A 22,460-nucleotide genomic window follows, 5' to 3' on the forward strand; every position below is an offset into this window, starting at 1 on the left:
GTTGGAAATAATCCGATATCCCATCACCAGATCACACAAATTTTAATCAGTACAAATATTGATTAGGGTAGGACCAGTAAACCAACAGGTATCAAAGCTAATGCATACTAGGCATGCTTCCCCATCACTGTACTATTTCCTGGTACCAAATCACATTTGAAGTTAATATCACAGCAGTCAATAAAGAAGTGCCATGAAGTAACAAGTCACAATTTGCAGAATGATTGGAATAGACGATGTGCTGGCATATAGGAAAGAAATTGTGAATGAGACAGCAAAGTGTGATCAGATCTTCAAAGGTTTGGAGGAATTCAGAATAGAAGAAAAGACATTGCTAACTATAAAAAGAAGTACAAAAATGGGAAATTACAGCTGAGCTAAGGTTGGTATGTGGTAATAGTCATGGTAGATAGGTTTACACTGTTACCAGCAGCTAAAATTTATCAATTCTCTCTGTTCTACAATTTAGTGTAGAGCTAGATAGATAGTTCTTGCCTTGCATGTAGTCAACCTGGATTTTATACTGCCAGGGACCAATAGGCTACCTGGTATGGCCAGGTAGTTTGGGGCAGTGTTAATGAAAATAGGCTTGAGAAAAGTCTAGCGTGTAGTCCTTACAAAATGGCATCCCTCCTTCTTTAGAACCTAAGAGAAGTTTGACATGTGGCCTTTACAAAATGGAGTCCTTACTTGTTCAGAACCTAGGACCCAATACAGACCAGGCAAAGGGCCTGGGTTGAGATATATATGGGGTGCATTTACTGTACCTCCTCTTTCTATACAGTCAGTGTAAAGAACACAACCTGTGATAAGAATTAGGGGCCTTATTCTTTCTTTCTTCTTTTTTTTTTTTTTTACTTTTTTAATATATATGAAATCCTTCACCAGTGCAACATTCCCATAACCAATATTCCAAGTGTCTTTCCTCCCCACCCCACACCAGCCTGTACTCTAGACAATTGTGAATTGGGACACACACACACACACACACACACACACACACACACGACCTGTGGCATATATACACAATAGAATACTAGGCAGTTCTAAGAAAGAATAAAATAATGCAATTTGTGCAAGAAGGATGAAACTAGAGGATATCATTCTGGATAAAGTTAGTTAGAAGGAAAGGAATAGAAGGAAAGGAAAGAAAATAGAATGAGCTCTCTCCAATGTGAAACTCAAAGATACACAACACAGCAAGGTATCAACAAAGTTTCAAACACAACATAGGGTGTACTGATCCACACAATGGGGTTGTTGTTAATGGGGTACTAAAAAGTGAGGGGCACTGGGATCCTTTGGGAGAAGGAGATAGGTACTCTGGTGATGGGTATGATGTTGGTTGGAATCATGTGCATGAGAAACCATTATTAATAGTATTGTAAACCACAAAAATTTCAATCAATAACATTTTTTTAAATAAAAGAGGAAGCACTTTCAGATGGTAAAAAACAAAACAAAACAAAACAAAACAAAACAACCTAGGACCCGTGCTGGAGAGATAGCACAACAGTTGGACATTTGCCTTGCATGCGGCCGACTCAGGAGGGACCCAGTTTGATTCCCAGCATTCCATATGGTCCCCTGAGCCTGCCAGGAGAGATTTCTGAGTGCAGAGCCAGAAGTGACCCCTGAGCACTGCCTGGTGTGGCCCAAAAAACAATCAATAAATAAAGTTGTTTGTTTGTTTTTAACAAAAGAACCCTGGACCCCATAATACATAACAAATTCCATTGGGCAACTGGAGTCCTGCTGGATGGAACTAGAACTAGAACCCAAAGACTATAAACTCAGTCACTGTTTTCTTTTTTAAATTAATAATTGAATAATGAGACAGACAATTACAAAGTTGTTTATGATTGAGTTTCAGTCATTCAACGTACAATACCCTCCATATGCACATTTACCCCAACCAATATTCCCAGTTTCCCTGCCACCTTCTCTACTGCCTGCTTCTGTAGAAGAGACTTTTCTCTCTTTTTGTTTCTATTTTTTTCTCTCTCTCTTTCCCTTTTAGTTTCTTTTAAACAGTGACAGTTACTGTTTTCTACAGTTCACATTTTCGTTAGAGAAGTTAATTAGCTGAGAAGTATATTAGGAGCAAATCATAAGGGTCATGAATGCAAAGTTAGACAACTTGAACTTGATTTTTGAGTGAATTGGGATCCAATAAAGGTTTTCAAGCCAGAAACTAAATTTGGATTTAGAGTTTTTTAAATTAACATATGCAGCAGAGGATAATCCTATCTCATTTCCAGTCCATAGAAAGACATAGAGATGAGTGACCTGTTTCCTAAAGTGCCTTGTCCAGAATTACTTTTGGTAGTATTTCAAATCTTAAATTGCCAGAGGTCAAATATTTAGTTGGTGGAACCAAGGGCATTAACAAGAGCAAGTAGCCCTTTAAATCTTTAAGCATGTGTTCAAAAGCTTGAGTGCAGAGACAGAAAGCAGTCTAAATAAGAGGACAGGCAGGTCCAGAAGACAGTGGAAAAGAGTGGAAGGGCAGATGATATCAGAGCAAGAGAGAGAACAGAAAATGATTAAAGACCAGAGGTATATAAGTCAGCATTCTCTTAAGCATTTGTAAATCAAAGTTTCTGAAACAAAAAAAAATATTATCAAATAGATCCTTAATTATACTAGAATGGAAGATCATTTTTTGTCCCTTCACCCCTTTACAGGCTAAATAGAATATCTTTTTTCATGCATGAAATGCTTTTATTTCCCTTTTTTGTATGAATCAATTTTGCTAACATATTCAATCAAGGACTATAATGCTAACCTTGTTCTCATGACTGTTCACTATAATGAACATGGAAGATGAAGTAATAGAAAACTCTAAAAGGATAGTAATTGAAGTAAGAACATCTTTTTAATTTTTCTCAAGGCCTTGATGCAGAACGGTACCTACTCAATGCAATAGAGCAAAACTATTAGGTAATTTGAATCCTGAGCACATATGAGATAATTGTATTAGATGGGACTTTGGTAATAGTCACAGGAAATGAGGCATCATCCTATTAGATGGCCCTTAGAGAAGCTCGAGTTGTGTGAGTTTCTTGGCTCCTTAGTCACAAATTGTGGATTGTAAGACTATCCTTAGTCTGGACCTAGACACAATTGAGTACTTTTTCTTATAAATTGTGACCATGATAAGCATCTCTTTCATGTAAGTCTATGTGTTACTACTGACCCCACTTTCGGATATGTACTCCAAATCTGGGCTCCAAGAAACTGCTTTATGTATATCCACAGGAAAGTTAGGGTTAGTGATGTGAGAATAGGTAAGAAATGGTTTGTGAATGCCAGCATCTTTTTCTCTCAACCATTGTTTTCCTGTTTCCTTGAAGAATGAATTGTTTTATTTGTGCTCAGTTGTGCAGGAGAGCCCAGAGATAGTGCCTCAGTAGCAGAACACATTTTCCTGGCATGTGGGAAGCTATAGGCTCTAGCCCTAGGCAATACTCAACATCACTCAATAGGACATACACACACACACACACACACACACACGCACACACGCACACACACACTTAGTACTGTAAGAACAAATTTTAAAACAGAAACAAGTAACAAAGAAACTGCTTTAGCACAAAACTCAAATATTATGTAGCTGTCTGCTCTTTAACACATATTAGTATATAAAAACTATTGCTTTCTCCTCTCTTCTACCTGCTACTCTTTGAGAAGAAGCCGGAGTCTGATATTGAGTCATTTCTGCCTGCTTAAGGAGTTTGGATTTATGTCACATCCCCAGACACAAGCTCTGGAAGTCAAGTTACTGCATTTGGGCTCCTTCATTGAATACATGTTATTTATTTTAAACCTGATCTGGTACTTTAGGCATGACAAATAAAGTTGAGTGCCCAACTGGCTCCAGAACTACTGTCCTTTATATACTGGTGCCACGGCATGCAAAAACATCTCTATTTTAGGGGAACTCAGGAGGCACACCAGATGTATCCCAGATTTTCCTGGTGTGGAGAACTGAAATAACCCCCACGGGGTTCCTCAAAAAGCCCACTGTATGGACACTCCTTCCCCTGCATGGATAGTTGAGAAATTTCCAAAGAGATAAATCCATGCTTGGTATTACATTTTCTGCCATTATTTGGCTATCTCTCCTTTGTAAAATTTCAGGCAAAGATATGGCCTCAATGAAATTTTTTTCAGAAATCTTAGCACCGAAGATTCTAAGAGAACCCCTTTTCTGGATAATATGTAGCACTAAAATCAAAAGACAATATTTTTTTCTCTTATGACTTTGCAGCCTCAGTGTCTGGTAGTCAAGGGCATAGCCAGAATGCAGATACTGGACTATTGACATTTCTCAGAAAATGGGAATTGCACTTTAGGGGATTAGGCTTCTTCTTTGACCTCTAAAACAATAGAGCTCACCTCGATGGGGATCTGTTTCTAGATTCTTTTCTACTTCTTAGTAATGCCTTGTTTTTCATTTGAAGTTGTTAAAAGCTGCCCTGAGGGGCTGGAGAGATAGCATGAAGGTAGGGCGTTTGCCTTGCATGCAGAAGGATGGTGGCTCCAATCCTGGCATCCCATATGTTCCCCGAGCTTGCCAGGATCGATTTCTGTGCATAGAGCCAGGAGTAATCCCTTAGGGAGTCCGGGTGTGACCCAGCCTAAATAAATAAATAAATAAACAAACAAACAAACAAATAAATAAATAAATAAATAAATAAAGCTGCCCTGAGTGTGATCATTCTAACTTAGAATTCTTACAGCTCACGCCCATAGCTTAATTATTGTTACTGTTAACCTTTGCTTTGTGATTGTAAACATTCTTTACCCCTTATGAAACCCCCTGCTAAAAGATTAAACTTATTGCACTCCTGCCAGAATACGTGTTGACCCCACATACTTGTGTGTGGTTTCATTATTTCATATTTCGCAGCCCGTACAACCCACTTTCCCTGAAGTGGATTCATTGAAATCCCACTGGTGCTGTAGTACAGAAGCCGCTGCAGCATATTGACCCTTCCCTATGTGTTGGCCTAAGTTCCATAGGTGAACATTTACCTTAATTTCTGCTCCTAAATTCTGTCTTTAGTGTCTTTTGCAGGACTTCTTTTGACTATATATCTTACCCAATTATCATCCAATCATTTGATTTTGCTCACTTAATCTAGTGCCGTAGTGTCTCTCAAGAGGAATGAAAAATTACCCACCAGAGGCAGCAAGTTTTACCTTACAATATGGCCTATTGTGGGCCCCTAGATATTCCAATGGGGTTACAGGTGAAAATCACATAAGTGGGGGCAAGTAATAACTTGAAACTAGGGACCAAACTAATAGTCCATAGCAAGGGAAAAAAAGGGTTAGAACAGGGCAGCAATCAGATAAATATTGAAATTCTCCTTTAGGGGGCACATTGGTGTTTACTGAGAACACAGTGACCACTAATCAAAGGCAGCAAAAGGACCACAACCAAGATATGTGTCTCCTACAATCTTCAAAAGTCATCATGAACATTTATATGGGAGATCTGTTTCTCCTATTTTTTAACTTAGCTTGTTTAGTTAACTTGATGTAGCACTGCATTGCAACATTCTATAAGTTTCAGGTGTACAATCACAGAGAATCAACATGTGCCAATATTACATTAAGTTTACCACTAATCAGGGGCCGGAGAGATAGCATGGATGTAAGGCGTTTGCCTTTCATGCAGAAGGACGGTGGTTCGAATCCCGGCATCCCATTTGGTCCTCTGTGCCTTCCAGGGGTAATTTCTGAGCATAGAGTCAGGAGTAACCCCTGAACGCCGCCGGGTGTGACCCAAAACAAAAAAATAATAATAAAGTTTACCACTAATCAAGAAATCTGTTTGTTTTGTTTTATTTTTTACTTTTAGGTTACCCCTGAGTTGCTAAGGGCTTGCACCTTATGTGAAAGGATCATACAGCAGACTATATATGGTGCCAGGGATAAAACTTGAGTTGACAGTGTGTAAGGTAAACACCAGCACCTTCCCCATTATATTCTTAGACCTGAATAAGCTCTTTATAATTGCCTGGAACCAAATTCATTTTACTTGGAATTGCAGGTTACTTTTGATTTATTTTAATCTACACTAAATTTCCCATCAGAGTATAAGTATTTGAAAGCAAGAAAATACTGATCTTTACCAATAGTAGAGACAGTTTCAAACAAGCAGTTCATATATCATAACACTGTTCTATTTGAGTTGCCAACACACCTATTTCTATGTTTTTCTGTCATATTCTCTCAGATTTCAAAACCACTGATCATTTCATTCAATTCATTCATTCTTTTAGTGATCCCCAGCATAACTATTCTTTTGTACATATTATTCTTTTTTCAATTATTTTATTTAAACACCGTGATTACAGGGTTGTTCATAATAGTTGTTTTTTTCCACAGAGACACAGTTGTTCATGATTGACTTTCACTCATACAATCTACAACAATGTGGGGCCGGAGAGATAGCATGGAGGTAAGGCATTTGTCTTGCATGCAGAAGGTCGGTGGTTCAAATACCGGCATCCCATATGGTCCACCAAGCCTGCCAGGAGCGATTTCTGCCAGGAGCATAGAAACAGGAGTAACCCCTGAGCACTGCCAGGTGTGACCCAAAAACCAAAAAAATAAAAATAAAAATAAATAAAAATAACACAATCTACAACAATGTTCCCAGTTTTCTCCCTGCCTGACACTGGGGCAGATATTTTTCCTCTCTAATTTTTCTCTCTTTCTCTAATTTTCTCTTTCATTTTTCCCCTTTTAGTCACTGTAGTGTGAAAAAATTGTTGAGGGCCATGAGAGATAGCACAGTGGCGTTTGCCTTGCAAGCAGCCGATCCAAGACCAAAAGGTGGTTGGTTCGAATCCCGGTGTCCCATATGGTCCCCCGTGCCTGCCAGGAGCTATTTCTGAGCAGACAGCCAGGAGTAACCCCTGAGCACCGCCGGGTGTGACCCAAAAAAAAAAAATAGAAAAAATTGTTGAGGCATATCTTGCCTATTGCTTTGTATCCTTTCAGCATGCAGTTCTTGTCAGAGTGATCATTTCCAACTATCATTCTCATAGTTATCTTTTATATATGTATGTATGTATGTACGTATGTATGTATGTGTGTGTACATATATTATAATCTTACTGCTAAGAAGCATGTATTTGATAAGGTTTGGTGTTTTCCAGTGGAGCCATGTAACAAGTTTTGGCTAAGGAATATGAGTGAGAGTTTAAGAGGTTACTCTGAGCCAAGGTGATGAAGTGAGCCTGACACAGTGTTTACTTCCTTCCACAAAAGTTCTCAAGATCTCTTGTTGAAGATGGTTATGTCACAAGATAGAAGGAACTTGGATCCTTGATTCTGAAAGAATTGTCCAGAAGAGCCGCCCAAAGGAGAACATCATGATTGAACTTTGAGTACGTTTAAAATTAAATTTGGGAGACAGAGAGATAGTACAGCAGGTAGGGTACTTGACTGGCATGTAGCTAACACAGGTTAGATCCCCAGTAGCCTACATGATATCCCAAGCCATCAAAAAGTGAACCCTGAGCACTATCTGTTATGGCTCTCAAAAAAACCAAAAACTAAATCTGGGGGTAATCCTCAGAGATCAAAAATATTAAAACTTAAACCACCCTGACTATTATTACTGGAGAGTTATTTGATGTTTGCAATACTTGAAATACGATGAAGATTTTCCATTTTGCATGCTAAAGAATAAGAGATGTTGAAGATAAAGGGAGATGGAAGGAAGAGGAATGATAATGGATAGATAAAATGAAGAAGGGAAGAGATAATATTCAGAGAATACATAGGACAAAAGATGTAGAGACATCTCAATTTAAAATATGATTTAGTGGGGCTGGAGTGGTGGTGCAGCAGTAGGGCGTTTTTAGCCTTGCACACGGCCGACCCAGGATGGACTGCGATTCAATTCCCTGGAGTCTCATATGGTCCCCCAAGCCAGGAGTGATTTCTGATTTTATATCTATATATAAATATATATTATATATACATATATACATATATATTTCTGAGAGACTTCTAATTTTAGTTAACTTCAAAGGATAAACTCAAAGAGATCTATTCTCAGACACACTATAAGCACATTTATAAGCTGAAAACAACAGTAACAAAATAATACCACTTGAAAAAGGCAAAGAGAAAGTGATATATTGTTTATCAATAAACAATTCAAATGATTGTAGAATTCTTATCAGGAACTTGGAGAACAGAAAACAATAGGTTAACATTCCTGAAGTGCAAGAAAATGAGAATTCTATATCTAAAAAATTTCAGAACAGGGGATAAAGCTCAGACTTAGTTCAAAGGAATAGCTTATGCCAAACACCCAAACATGGAGAAGAAAGGAATAAAAGTAAATAAAGTTTAAAGCAAACAGTAATTCTAATAATAAACAAGAAAATACACATAAAATATTAATAAAAGAGAGACACATGCACAATTATCCATATCAGGAATTTTTAAAGGCTATAATAAAAATATATTATGAACTCTACGGGCAAAATTTTAACAATAGAGATGAGATGCACCATTTTTATGAAAATGTATCTAAAAGCCTACATAATAACAGCTATTAAAGAAATATCATTTCTATTTTAACTCAAGTGGTAGAGCACATGCGTTGTATATACAAGGCCCTGGGTTTGATTCCTGGTGTCATATGACACCTGACTCAGCCCTTCTGAAAGAAGCCCCAGTTGCCCCTAAGCACAATTTTGCTAGATACACTGGGTATGGCCAGAGAGGTTCCAAGCAACACTAGTCACTCAGGCTGAGCACTGGCAGGTATGGTTTCTATAAAATTAATTTTTAAACAAAATTTCCAAAAGACAGTTTCAAGTACAGATCGTTTTACTGGTTCATTCACCAAATGTTTAAGAAGAATCAACATCATTTCTAGACTATCTCTTTCCCCCCCAAAAACTGGAGAAATGGGAGCACTTTTCAACTTACTATTATGAGAATAGCATTATCCAGATAATCAGACAGAGATATTACATGAAAAGAAAATAGGGGTCAGATACACTGTACAATGGTTATGTGCTTGCCCAATGTGTGGTTTTGGCCATGATCCTGGTTCATATAACAGCACCACATATGGTCCTCCAAGTAATATCAGGAATAGCCCCAAATCACAGAGCTAACCATAGCTCCTGAGCACTGCTGGATGTAGCTCCTAAGCCCCACCAGATGTGTCCAAAGACAAAAATGAAAACTAAAGACTAATATAACTCATAAACAGAAGCAGAAAAATTTCCAACATAATATTAGCAATTAATCCAGTAATCTGTAAAGAACAAATTACCAAAACCAGTGGTCAGAGAACTGTAGCATGAATGTGGCGCTAGCCTGGCACGAAATTAACCTGGTTTTAATTCCCAGAACTACATATGAGATGGTTCCTTGAGCTCCACCAGGAGTGAGTCCCAAGCACAGAGGAAGGAGTAATCCCAAGTACCAACAAACAAGCAAAAATTAAGGCTATTTACCTTGGCAATGTAATGCTATTTATAGAGTTCAAAATAATTTAAGGGTTGGATATGTAGCTCAGGAGTACAACGAATGTCTTAAAATTATTGAATTTAGTTTATCATATTAATATTAAAGAACAAAATTAAGAAAATTAAAAGGCAAACCACAGATAAAAATAAAATATTTGCAAAACAAAAATGTACCTAATAAATGAACTTTTATTATATATTAAGTAATTTTAAGACTTACCAAAGAAAAAAATTTGGGGGGGGCCACACCCGGTGACGCTCAGGGGTTACTACTGGCTATGCGCTCATAAGTCGCTCCTGGCTTGGGGGACCATATGGGACGCCGGGGGATCAAACCGCGGTCCGTCCAAGGCTAGCGCAGGTAAGGCAGGCATCTTACCTCCAGCGCCACCGCCCGGCCCCACCAAAGAAAATTTGAGCAAAAAATTTTAGCAAACATTTTACTAAAGAAGCTTTCTTGATGGTTCACACATATTTAAAAGTGTTGCAAATTGTTCCCAAACCATATCAGGCAATACAAATTAAGCTATAGTTTTTCTACTCGAGTGACTGAAACTGTAAAGATGGACACTATTTTTTTTTCTTAAGGTGGTACTTGTTTATTTGGTAGTTCTAATATTGTACCTCTACATGTTAAAATATGGAGCTCAAAAGAGTCAATAGCTTCAATAATATTATAATGACAATAATAATAATAACTGCCAATTTGAAAGTGACTGCTCTATGCAAGGTATTAAACTAGATTCTTTGCATTATCTTACTATTTCTTGTCCTCATGAAAATATTCTTTTCTTATCTTTCTAATGTTTTTTTAATTTTTATTTTTATCATATTGGCTTACATAATTTTCTCAGTAGTATTTTAGGTACATATTAACATTGAATCAGGAATACCCATCACCAAATTTGTCCTCCCCCCATCCCGTTCCCCTCCTGCAACCGTTATCCCCCACTAACACCCCCCGGGCTGCTAGAGTAGGTGGACCCCTCTTTGTCTAGCTTACTATTAGTGATCATATATCTGTTTGGTCCTGGTACCCTCCCTTGTTTCCCCCTCTATTTAAGAGGCGGAGCTAGATCAATCGAGTTATGTGGTTTTGTTTGAAGGAAAGAAAAGCAATAGAATGGGGTAGGAAAAATAAATAAAATAAATAAATAAAAAGAAAAGAAAAATCAAATAGGCTGAAAATGGGCAGAGTCCTTCTAAAGGCTCTCAACCTCAGTTTGAGAGAAGACATAAAAAAGGTACTTGAAACACCACAACAATACAGAAAGAAATAACAAATTAAATATCCAGTGAGCAGTACAGCAATAAAGACAAGCACCACACAATAGTCCCAGTCCTAAAATCAATCCATGCCAGAGTGCAAAAAGAAAGAGAAAGATAAGATAAAATAAAATAAAATTGGAGACATCAACTTCAATATCTACACCAAAATAAAGAAGTCAAAAAAATAAATCAATAAATAAATACATATGTGGATAAAATAATTATTTTGTGTTTTCTTTTTCTTTTTTCCCCTGCATAGGCACAGTAACTATTGGGGATATTATAGAGGGAATTCCCTTGGCCTAGGAGATTCAGGGTTTCTCCACCCCTGAAGTATACTGTCATGGGATTAACTATAGACTCGTTACATGATCATTTACTCTCCCCTCTGTGTTTTGTGGTGTACGGAAGACTTCTGCTTCATCATGTATGGTAAGATCAGACCTCTATATCTAGAGATCTTGGTGTCTGTACAGCCCAAGGAATGGAGCTTATGATGAAGTCTTTCTTTGTGGTTCTAGCAGTTCTGCTTCTTCAGTGTCGTTTTAATCCATCTTCTGAAGTTGGTGGTCTTGGTCATTATACTGCTCCTAGAATGGAGCCTGGGATAGAGTCTTTCATTATGCTTCCGGAAGACCCGATCAGTTGTGGTTGTCTCAGTCAGACGTCTGGAATTGGAGATCTTGTTTATTGAACAGATCGTAGACCAAAAGTTAGCTAGATTTTTTGTTGTTGTTGTTGGTCCAGGATGCGTACTGTCCAGTCCTTGGTTCTAACAACCAGTCATCTGTAGATAGGGATCTTGGCTTTTGCACAGATCAAAGGGTGACATGTCTTCTGATTTTGTCTTATCGTTGGCTGGTGAGGAAGGACAACTTGCTCTTAGATCAAGTTATTCCCATTTCCTTGTTGTCATACTGGAGCATGTTGATGTCAGAGCAGCATTGTGGATGCCCTGGAGGGGATTTGGTTCCTGGAGCTGTTGTGGAGAACTCTGTCGTTTCTATGTCTGGGATCCAGGAGTCAAGGCTGGACAGTCAGTGCCTAATTCTCTGGGGTCTAAGTTGGTTCCACATGAGATATGTTCAGGGTGGGAGATGCCCCTGTGCTGTAAAAAAGTATGAGTTCTTATCCCTAGTAGATAAGAGCTTGTTTTTACACATAGAATTTCCCCTTAATTTAATATGCCTTTGCAGGAGGAAGTGGTGCTACATTATATTGCTGGTGAATTTGGGGGTGGAGAGAGAAGAAAACAGACACACGACAAAAACTAAAAATATTTAAGCTCACACATATATATCTAAAGAAAAAAGTTCCTTTTTTTAAAAAAATGATTGAATAAAAGGCATAATTAAAGGAATAAAGTAGGGCCCAGAGAGATAGCACAGCGGTGTTTGCCTTGCAAGCAGCCGATCCAGCACCAAAGGTGGTTCGTTCGAATCCCGGTGTCCCATATGGTCCCCCGTGCCTGCCAGGAGCTATTTCTGAGCAGACAGCCAGGAGTAACACCTGAGCACCGCCACTGGGTGTGGCCCAAAAACCAAAAAAAAAAAAAAAAAAAAAAGGAATTAAGTGGGGCCGGAAGAGATAGCATGAAGCACTGTCCTGCAGGAGGATAGTGGCTCAAATCTCAGCATCCCACATGGTCCCCTGTGCCCACCAGGGGTGACCTCCGAGCATAGAGCCAGGAGCACCTTCCAAGCGCCGCCAGGTGTGATCCAAAAGAAGCAAAAAAACAAATCAAATAAAAAAAAAAACTAAAATAAAACAAATAAAAAAAAAACGAACAAGGAAAAAAAAACAAAGAAAAAGGGAGAAAGTGATACAGGAGATTACTTTACATTTGGGGAAAAACAGGATAAGAGGTAGTGTTATATAGGTCTATATTTATGATGAAAGTATAGGCTTCCCCATTGTCTTTTGAGATTTCCTTGTGGGGTGTGGCTAAGATGGACACTATTAAAACATGGACAACATAGAGCAACTAGACCCCTCAGACATTATAAGCAAGAATGCAAAACAATTCAGTGACTTTGAAAAATAATTTGACAGTTTTTTAAAGTTAAATGAACATATCACGCAGACCAGCAATTTCATTCTTTGATGTTTAACCAAGAAAAGTAATAAAGGCTCACAAACAAAATTTGCATATAAATATTTCTAGCTCAAAATGGTAACAAAACAAATGAACATTACCTAATGAATGTGTCACCCAAGTATAGTATAACCATGCAATGAAGAGGAGTCACTGACAAGTGAATCTTAAAAAAATAAACAAAATCCAAAGCCCACATATTTAGCAAATCAGATAGACAATACAAATTAAGATAAAGATATTGCATGCAGCTAATCCTAGTTTGATCCCCAGGACTGTATATGGCCCCCCAAAACACTCTCATAAGTGACCCTGAACACAGAGCCAGTATTAAAACCCTAAGCCAAAAATATACCAAAAAAAAAAGGCATGCTTAATGAATCTTAATAGATAAAAATGACTCATTTATTGTATGCGTCCATCTGTGTGAAATTCTAGAAAAGGCAAAACCTTTTAGACCTATAACAGATTTGTGATCTGTGGCTTCTTAAGGTCAAGAATGGACTTCAAAAGAATTGGGGGGGAGGTGTTAAAAGTTTTTCAAAATTTAATAATAGCAGTTTTGTTCTAAGCCCCTTGGATCCATGTATACATGCAATTTATTAAAATTCATTGCACTGCACAACTGAATGGGGTGAATTTTATTCTACATAAATAGTGCTCTTTGAAATGAAGACTGGTAATGATTTGTGAGACAAATAAGGCCTGAGAGATTTCAGTTTCAGGAGCTGTAAAGCCAAAGAAACAGTGAAGGACAATGATTTCAGATGGTATCATTGCCTGAAGAAAGTAGGAAGCTACTAGAAAGAAAAATACAAGATTAAAAGTAAAGAATACTGACTATTTACATGGAAACAGTAATGACAGAAGTGAGAAACTATATAACAATAACACAAAACAGATAGCAACAAACAGATAACAATAACACATATATAACACTATATAACAATAACACTATATAACAATATATATATATAACACTATATAACAATAACACAAAACAGATAGCAACCGTTAAAATGTTGCAAAGGTTCTTTTTAGGAAGTAATAAAATCAAAAGTATTCATTGAGGGACTAGAAACATAGTACAGTAAGTAGGGTGTTTGCCTTACATACAGCAGACCCAGGTTTCATCCACAGCATCCCATATGGCCCCAAATCACTGCCAGGTGTAATTCCTGAGTGCAGAGCCCTGAGCAAAGCTGGGTGTGCCCCCTTAAAAAAAGTAGAAGTCAAGGGAGTTTGCATTGCATCAATAATGGTATTATAAACTCCAGGCAATCACCAAAAACGTATCTGGGAATGTTTAGCTAAAAGGTAAATAAAGACAAAAACTGAAATTATAAAAGAATTTATAATTCAAAAGAAGGTTTAAAAATAAGAAATAAACAATGTGCAAGAGGAAAAATAGCAAGGCTCACACAATATAAGTTTTATCTTCAACACTGCACATGGTCTCCTGAGTCCAACCAGTAGTGATGATCTTTGAAGACAGTTTCAGGAGTAAGCCTTGAGTACTACTAGATATGGCTCCAAAATTAAAACTAAAAAAAAAAAAATAAATAAATGTAATAAAGTATATAATAAGGCACATAAACACTAGTGCAAGAACACTAGTTAATTATAAGTAGTTAAGGTTGAGGTAAGAAGTACTGTTACAAGGCGTTCTTGGATACAAAGGGTGGACAAACTAAGATGGCATCTTGGGGCTCAGTCACATCAGATACCATACCCAGCTTGCACTATAAGAATGTCCTGAGAAAACTCTTTAACATACACTTTATCTCTAGGTTATACCTTCTTTTAGGATTTGAAGCACATGATCAGTCAGACCACCGAAGCTGCAACTGTGACGTACAGACTTATACTACAGGCCCTACTCATCGAACACATTCAAGCAAACTAGCATTTTCTCCTCTCTTCTCACTACTTTCTTTCTTAATTTTTCTTTTCTTTACTTTTCTTCTCTTTTCCTTTTTTCTTTCCTCTTTCCCTTTCTTTCTAATGTATCTTCTCTTTTCTTCCTTCCTACCCTTTCCATATACCTTCCCCTTTCCTCCCTTTGGAAATCCAACTATCCCTTCACCCCTCTATCCCATCCAGACCTCCCACCTTATTAAAACTCTTCACCCTCAGTTATTAATCTATTAGGCATCAAGACTGACCTCCTACCCCAACGAACCAGTACCCAGCACCCAAGCGAAGGGACACCCAGTCAAACCCACACCTCGTCCCCTGCAAGAAAAGGCAACCAACTCCCCTGCGGACTCATGCTGCGCGGCCCTCCCTACCAACTCCCCCTAATGTGGACTGTTACTTGAAACCGGACTTAGCTCTAAAAGTATCCCCAATGCAAGAGCTCTTCGAAGACCTCCCTGCCGCAAATGCAAATCTTTTACCAATCTCAAGAAGGTCAGGGCTGTGATGGAAAGGTGCCTGGGAACCCACACACCACAAGAAAATCCCAAAAGACAATGGGGAAACCTAAACTTCCAACATAAGTGTAAGACCTGTATTACATCACCTCCTTACCTGCTTTTCCCCAAAAGTAATGTAGTCTCTGGCATCACTTTGTTCCTTTAATTACTTTGTTGATTCATTTTTTTAAATGTTTGTTCTACATATACATAGGTGAGCACATATATTTTTATATTTTTTGGGTGTGTGACCTGTTTCTGTTTTCTTCTATGTCCACTCCCAAATGCACTGACAATATAATGTAGCACCATTTCTCCCTGCAAAGGCACAACTAAAAAAGGTGGAAATCCTACAGATAAAAACGAGCTCTTATCTACTAGGGATAAGAACTCATACTTGTTTACAATACAGGGATATCTCCCACCTTGAAAATATGTCATGCAGACCCAACTTAGACCCCAGGTGATTAGACACCATCCGTCCAGCCTTGAACCCTGGATCCCAGACATAGATATGACAAAGTTCTTCATAACAGCTACGGAAAACAAATCCCATCTGGGACATTCTTAATACTGCTGGGTCACCAACAAGTGCCAGCTCTAATATGATATCCTGACAACGAGGAAAATGGGAACAACTTGACCTTAAGAGCAGGTTATCCTACCTCACCAGCTAACGAAAAGACAAATCAGAAGACTTGTCACCCTTTGGTCAGTCCAAAAGCCAAGATCGCGATTTACAGATGACTGACTACTAGAACCATGACTGGACTGTATATATCTTGGGACCAATAAAAAAGCCCTAGTCTAGGGTTTGAATTACGACCTGCACAACAACCATGATCCCCAGTTCCAAAGGTCTGGCTGAGACAATTGCAGTGGAATGGGGCTTCTGGAAACACGGTGAAAGACGCTATCCTAGGTTCTATCCTAGGATCAGTGCAAAGACCAAGACCACCAATGACAGAAGATGGATTAAAATGACACTGAGGGATCAGAACTTCTAGAACCACAAAGAAAGACTTCATCATAAATCCCACTCCCTGGACCTGTGCAGATACTGAGATCTCTAGATACAGAGGTCTGATTTTATCACCCAGTAAGGAGCAGAAGTCTTCCAAACACCATGAAAGCACCAAGGGAGAGTAAATGAACCTGAACGGAGTCTATAGTTAATCCCAAGACAATATACTCCAAGGGTGGAGAAACCCCATATCTCTTAGGCCAAGTGAATTCCTTTTCGAATGACCCCAATATTTACTGTGCCAGTGCAGGAGGGAAAAAGAAGGCAAAAAGCACAAAACATTTTTTATATATTATTTTTTTATATACTCATTTTTTAATTTTTATTTACCTATCTACTTCTTGTCAATTTCCTTGTTTTGGTGTGGTTATTGAAGTTGTTGTCCCCATTCATATTTATGTTTTTTCCTTCTTTCTTTTCTTTCTTTATGTGCCCTGCCATGTTTTTAATCTCAAGACCATGGCTATTTTTGTGGTGCTTATCATTGTTATTGTTGGAGTGCTCACTGAATATGTGACACTTCTTTTTGTACTGTTGGGGTGTTTCACCTTATTTTTCTCCTTCGTCTCTCAAACCGATGATGAGAGCCTCTAGAAGGATGCTGCCCATTTTCGGGGTATTAGACTTTTACCCCAGTTTATTACTTTTCTCTTCTTCAAACAAAACCACATAACTTGAACTATCTAGTCCTGCCCCCCAGTTAGAGGGGTAAATAAGGGAGGCATCAAGGCCAAACAGGTGCAAGACTACTAAGTAATAAACTAGGTACAGAGGGGACCACATTTTCTAGCAGTCCCGAGGGTGAGGGAGGAAGATAAGGGAGGTAGGACGAAAACGGAGGTGTAGGGAGGACAAATCAGTGATGGGCATCCCCCTGATTTTATGTAAATATGTACCTAAAATATTATTGTCAACAATATGTAAGCCACTATGTTCAAAATAAAAATTATATTTAAAAAGAAAGTACTGTTACAGATTAAGAGGGACATTTATCTATATATAGAATGTCATTAAGTGTTACCTCTTTCTTCTGTTAAGTGCTACAATTATCTAATAATAGAACAAATACCTTCATTTAAGATGATCAAATAAAGCCTGTCATTTCAAGCTCAAAAATTTAAGACACCAGTTTGAAAAATATATTATTCAACCAAGTATGACATTAGACTAAGAGTGACATCTTTAAAAATGTTATGACTGATATGTTTGCTAATCACCAAATATCTTATTCATGCCTCTAGCATTAATATGTGTAAAATATTTATTGTATCTGTCTTCTTTAGTAATTTGCTTCTAGTTCCTCTTTATTCTCCTAAAATCATGTATAATAAATTCTCTCACTCAAAATACAAGAGTTAGCTCTGCCAAAACAAGTCAGTTCCATTAGCTTAATGAAATAGTTCAGCAATAAGGTCTTCATCAGTTTTTTCTTTTTTTTTTAAATTTTTTGTGTCCAAAGTGAATTACAAATCTTACACAGTGATATTTAAGGTACACAGTGACAATAAATGAGGGCCTTTCCACCACCAGTGTTGTCCTCCCTTCATCCCTGTTCCCAAGCATATATCCCTTATCTCCCTCCTTTATCCCCCAGAATGCTAGTGTAACTAAAAGCATATATGTTAACCCTAATGTAAACCTTTTTTATTTTTGCAGTTCCAGTTATTTTTATTAGTGGTTTCTTAAAGGTTTAGAGTCAAAGGAGCACTGTAAAAACAATGTTAGTGTGGCAATTATTGTTTGCATGGGCCCACCAAAGTATGGGGACATGGAAAGGAAAAACTTTGGCCTAAATACAAGGAGACCCTACCCCTGAAGTTTCCTGACATAAGACCAATTAGATAAACTAGTTTATCCAATCCAGGTCATTGTCTCTAGTGCCCATACCGTTTTATTTTTCACACAGTCTCTGTTTTTGGTATTATGTTTCTGTATTGGAGATCCTGGAATCTGTATATCCTACATTGAAGTCAGGATGGTGAGGAGCAGCATCTAATTTCAACTCACAAAGGGCAATGCAGAAAGCCCTGTCTAGTACACAGGTTGTTGTTGTTGTCTTCATCAGTTTTTATGTGACTTGACTGGAATTTAATTCTTTTTTGTTGTTGTTTAATTCTTTTTTTTAATTTATTTAAACACCTTAATTACATACATGATTGTGTTTGGGTTTCAGTCATGTAAACAATACCACCCATCACCAGTGCAACATTCCCATCACCAATGTCCCAAGTCTCCCTTCGCCCCACCCGACCCCCGCCTGTACTCTAGACAGGCTCTCCATTTTCCTCATACATTCTCATTATTAGGACAGTTCAAAATGTAGTTATTTCCCTAACTAAACTCATCACTCTTTGTGGTGAGCTTCCTGAGGTGAGCTGGAACTTCCAGCTCTTTTCTCTTTTGTGTCTGAAAATTATTATTACAAGGGTGTCTTTCATTTTTCTTAAAACCCATAGATGAGTGAGACCATTCTGCGTTTTTCTCTCTCTCTCTCTGACTTATTTCACTCAGCATAATAGATTCCGTGTACATCCATGTATAGGAAAATTTCATGACTTCATCTCTCCAGACAGCTTCATAATATTCCATTGTGTATATGTACCACAGTTTCTTTAGCCATTCGTCTGTTGAAGGGCATCTTGGTTGTTTCCAGAGTCTTGCTATGGTAAATAGTGCTGCAATGAATATAGGTGTAAGGAAGGGGTTTTTGTATTGTATTTTTGTGTTCCTACGGTATATTCCTAGGAGTGGTATAGCTGGATCGTATGGGAGCTCGATTTCCAGTTTTTGGAGGAATCTCCATATCGCTTTCCATAAAGGTTGAACTAGACGGCATTCCCACCAGCAGTGGATAAGAGTTCCTTTCTCTCCACATCCCCGCCAACACTGTTTATTCTCATTCTTTGTGATGTGTGCCATTCTCTGTGGTGTGAGGTGGTATCTCATCGTTGTTTTGATTTGCAACTCCCTGATGATTAGTGATGTGGAACATTTTTTCATGTGTCTTTTGGCCATGTGTATTTCTTCTTTGTCAAAGTGTCTGTTCATTTCTTCTCCCCATTTTTTGATGGGGTTAGATGTTTTTTTCTTGTAAAGTTCTGTCAGTGCCTTGTATATTTTGGAGATTAGCCCCTTATCTGATGGGTATTGGGTGAATAGTTTCTCCCACTCAGTGGGTGGCTCTTGTATCCTGGGCACTATTTCCTTTGAGGTGCAGAAGCTTCTCAGCTTAATATATTCCCATCTGTTAATCTCTGCTTTCACTTGCTTGGAGAGTGCAGTTTCCTCCTTGAAGATGCCTGTAATGTCCTGGAGTGTTTTGCCTATGTGCTGTTCTATATATCTTATGGTTTTGGGGCTGATATCGAGGTCTTTAATCCATTTGGATTTTACCTTCGTACATGATGTTAGCTGGGGGTCTAAGTTCAATTTTTTGCAAGTGGCTATCCAATTGTGCCAACACCACTTGTTGAAGAGGCTTTCCCTGCTCCATTTAGGATTTCCTGCTCCTTTATCAAAAATTAGGTGGTTGTATGTCTGGGGAACATATTCTGAGTATTCAAGCCTATACCACTGATCTGAGGACCTATCCTTATTCCAATACCATGCTGTTTTGATAACTGTTGCTTTGTAGTACAGTTTAAAGTTGGGGAAAGTAATTCCTCCCATATTCTTTTTCCCAATGATTGCTTTAGCTATTCGAGGGTGTTTATTGTTCCAAATGAATTTCAAAAGTGTCTGATCCATTTCTTTGAAGAATGTCATGGGTATCTTTAGAGGGATGGCATTAAATCTGTATAATGCCTTGGGGAGTATTGCCATTTTGATGATGTTAATCCTGCCAATCCATGAGCAGGGTATGTGTTTCCATTTCCACGTGTCCTCTCTTATTTCTTGGAGCAGAGTTTTATAGTTTTCTTTGTATAGGTCTTTCACATTTTTAGTCAAGTTGATTCCAAGATATTTGAGTTTGTGTGGCACTATTGTGAATGGGGTTGTTTTCTTAATGTCTATTTCTTCCTTATTACTATTGGTGTATAGAAAGGCCATTGATTTTTGTGTGTTAATTTTGTAGCCTGCCACCTTGCTATATGAGTCTATTGTTTCTAGAAGCTTTTTGATAGAGTCTTTAGGGTTTTCTAAGTAGAGTATCATGTCATCTGCAAACAGTGAGAGCTTGACTTCTTCCTTTCCTATCTGGATTCCCTTGATATCCTTTTCTTGCCTAATCGCTATAGCAAGTACTTCCAGTGCTATGTTGAATAGGAGTGGTGAGAGAGGACAGCCTTGTCTTGTGCCAGAATTTAGAGGGAAGGCTTTCAGATTTTCTTCATTGAGGATAATATTTGCCACTGGCTTGTGGTAGATGGCCTTCACTATATTGAGAAAGGTTCCCTCCATTCCCATCTTGCTGATAGTTTTGATCAAGAATGGGTGTTGGACCTTATCAAATGCTTTCTCTGCATCTATTGATATGATCATGTGGTTTTTATTTTTCTTGTTATTGATGTTGTGTATTATGTTGATAGATTTACGGATGTTAAACCAGCCTTGCATTCCTGGGATGAAACCTACTTGATCATAGTGGATGATCTTCTTTTTTTTTTTTGTAGTTGTCAAAAGCAGACATCTGGAATTAGAGATCTTGGTTATTGTACAAATCCTAAGCTGAAGCCTAGGCTACAGTCTTTTTTTTTTTTTTTTTTTTTTAAATTTTTTTTTTAATTTTTTTTTATTTAAACACCTTGATTACATACATGATTGTGTTTGGGTTTCAGTCATAAAAGGAACACCACCCATCACCAGTGCAACATTCCCATCACCCAAGTCACAAATCACCCTCCTCCCCACCCAACCCCAGCCTGTACCCTAAACAGGCTCTACATTTCCCTCATACATTCTCAATATTAGGACAGTTCAAAATGTAGTTATTTCTCTAACTAAACTCATCACTCTTTGTGGTGAGCTTCCTGAGGTGAGCTGGAACTTCCAGCTCTTTTCTCTTTTGTGTCTGAAAATTATTATTACAAGGGTGTCTTTCATTTTTCTTAAAACCCATAGATGAGTGAGACCATTCTGCGTTTTTCTCTCTCTCTCTGACTTATTTCACTCAGCATAATAGATTCCATGTACATCCATGTATAGGAAAATTTCATGACTTCATCTCTCCTGACAGCTGCATAATATTCCATTGTGTATATGTACCACAGTTTCTTTAGCCATTCATCTGTTGAAGGGCATCTTGGTTGTTTCCAGAGTCTTGCTATGGTAAATAGAGCTGCAATGAATATAGGTGTAAGGAAGGGGTTTTTGTATTGTATTTTTGTGTTCCTAGGGTATATTCCTAGGAGTGGTATAGCTGGATCGTATGGGAGCTCGATTTCCAGTTTTTGGAGGAATCTCCATATCGCTTTCCATAAAGGTTGAACTAGACAGCATTCCCACCAGCAGTGGATAAGAGTTCCTTTCTCTCCACATCCCCGCCAACACTGTTTATTCTCATTCTTTGTGATGTGTGCCATTCTCTGTGGTGTGAGGTGGTATCTCATCGTTGTTTTGATTTGCATCTCCCTGATGATTAGTGATGTGGAACATTTTTTCATGTGTCTTTTGGCCATGCGTATTTCTTCTTTGTCAAAGTGTCTGTTCATTTCTTCTCCCCATTTTTTGATGGGGTTAGATGTTTTTCTCTTGTAAAGTTCTGTCAGTGCCTTGTATATTTTGGAGATTAGCCCCTTATCTGATGGGTATTGGGTGAATAGTTTCTCCCACTCAGTGGGTGGCTCTTGTATCCTGGGCACTATTTCCTTTGAGGTGCAGAAGCTTCTCAGCTTAATATATTCCCATCTGTTAATCTCTGCTTTCACTTGCTTGGAGAGTGCAGTTTCCTCCTTGAAGATGCCTGTAATGTCCTGGAGTGTTTTGCCTATGTGCTGTTCTATATATCTTATGGTTTTGGGGCTGATATCGAGGTCTTTAATCCATTTGGATTTTACCTTCGTACATGATGTTAGCTGGGGGTCTAAGTTCAATTTTTTGCAAGTGGCTATCCAATTGTGCCAACACCACTTGTTGAAGAGGCTTTCCCTGCTCCATTTAGGATTTCCTGCTCCTTTATCAAAAATTAGGTGGTT

At 38.2% G+C, this 22,460-nt stretch overlaps 1 non-coding gene across 1 annotated transcript; it reads right to left on the minus strand.

The window, feature by feature from the left end:
* Nucleotides 1–699: 699 nt before the first annotated feature.
* On the minus strand, nucleotides 700–825 carry LOC126026415 (small nucleolar RNA SNORA51). The gene has a single exon (XR_007501699.1). It is a non-coding gene; the product is annotated as a small nucleolar RNA SNORA51 (small nucleolar RNA).
* Nucleotides 826–22,460: the final 21,635 nt, after the last annotated feature.

Source organism: Suncus etruscus, chromosome 13 (genome assembly GCF_024139225.1).
Source record: "Suncus etruscus isolate mSunEtr1 chromosome 13, mSunEtr1.pri.cur, whole genome shotgun sequence".
Lineage (NCBI taxonomy): Eukaryota > Metazoa > Chordata > Mammalia > Eulipotyphla > Soricidae > Suncus > Suncus etruscus.